This window comes from Panicum virgatum, chromosome 9K, assembly GCF_016808335.1.
Source record: "Panicum virgatum strain AP13 chromosome 9K, P.virgatum_v5, whole genome shotgun sequence".
Classification (NCBI taxonomy): Eukaryota; Viridiplantae; Streptophyta; class Magnoliopsida; order Poales; family Poaceae; genus Panicum; species Panicum virgatum.
Window position 1 is genome coordinate 35,045,142 of NC_053144.1, and position 1,597 is coordinate 35,046,738.

At 48.0% G+C, this 1,597-nt stretch overlaps 1 non-coding gene across 1 annotated transcript; it reads left to right on the forward strand.

Annotated features, from left to right (window-relative positions):
- Positions 1-304: 304 nt before the first annotated feature.
- Positions 305-413, forward strand: LOC120653128. The gene has a single exon (XR_005666810.1). It is a non-coding gene; the product is annotated as a small nucleolar RNA R71 (small nucleolar RNA).
- Positions 414-1,597: the final 1,184 nt, after the last annotated feature.

A 1,597-nucleotide genomic window follows, 5' to 3' on the forward strand; every position in this document is an offset into this window, starting at 1 on the left:
GAAGTGCGAACCCATGGCGTAAACGCGAGCGTGGATTGGTTGCTTGCTCCCTTCCTCCATCTTCTTGATTAGGAGGTCCAGCTTTGCGACAATCATATCCGTCTCTTTGACGGTATGCATGCCCTTCGTGAGGGGTTGGAGTCGTTCATCACTCCACCCCTAGTTGGAGACCATCTTCTCGACCAATGCTTTAGATTTGGCAATGGTTAGGTCGAGGAAGGCTCCTCCAGCAGTGGCATCAATATTGGCTCGAGATGTCATTGTGAGCCTGTTGTAGAAGCTTTGGAGGACGAGCCACTCGTCCATGCCATGGTGAGGACAGGCCAGGATGTATTCCTGCAGCCCCTCCCAAGCTTCTGGGATGGATTCCATCCCCGTCTGCTAGAAACTTGAAATTCTCCCATGCAGGGCATTTGTTTTGCCCAGCGGGAAGAATTTTGCGAGGAATGCCTTGGAGCATTTGGCCCAGGTGTCGATGTCCTTTACCTTGTAGAACCACTGTTTCGCCTTTCCCAGCAGGGAGAAGGGAAACAAACAAAGCTTGATAACATCTACAGGGACACTCTGTATGACAACGGTGTCGCAGAGCTCCAGAAAGTACTGTAAATGTGCATTTGCATCCTCATTCGGCTTGCCACATAATGGGCTAGCTTGCACCATGTTGATGAGGCTTGATTTCAGTTCAAAGTTCACGTCCCTGACATTGATGTTGGGGCCAGTGGCCACATTGTCGGTGGAGGGGACGGAGAACTCACGGAGAGTCTTTTTAGCCATAGCCTCAGAAACGAGTGGTGCTTCTTGAATGGGTTCCTGTGCCAGGAGGATGGCGAGAGGAGGAACGACGCGAGGTCGTGCCCTTCTCACGAGCCTCTCTGGATTGTTTGTGTAGTTTTCCAGCAGGGAGAAACCAGTCATACACTACCCCTATCTTCTTTCAAATCAAAAATAAAAGAAGACATAAAGTGACATTAGCCTGAAAGAGTAAAGACTATATCCTGAGTACAAAGCCTAGATTAATATCAGCACCATATCTTTGTTCACATGTCGTCCCCGGCAACGGCGCCAGAAATGCTTGTTGGCATTTCTTAAGTCGATACCAGGTTTGCGATGACCTTGGTAACAACCTCAGAATTGCCTATTGGCAGTCCTTAGTGCAATCACTAGAAATGAGGGTGCCGAACCCATCCTAGCAACTGCACCCAAGGGGTGCCACTCTCGTGGTATAATCAATATGATTACAGATGGATCCGCAAGCGCACGGATATACCGTTGTAGCATTTCACCCGGAGAGTAAGGGTATCATCATTTATTTGTGTCCCAAAGGACGGCGGCGGCAAAGGTATTGTACTTAACATTAACCACGACATTGTGCCTCAAGCAATAGGCAAAACTCTAACAGGGGTAATTCCAGGTAAAGAATAAGCAAGGGTAATGCGACACAGCACATAACCACACTCCAAGATGAAGGAATAAAAGAGAGAAACAACAAAACAAAGAGCTACTCTATCCTACGTTAAGTCAGCTAGAGCTTAGGCTAGGTTAGATGTCCTAGTGCTTCTATCCAAAGCTGGGGTTATGTTAGGACATGGTAAGGACT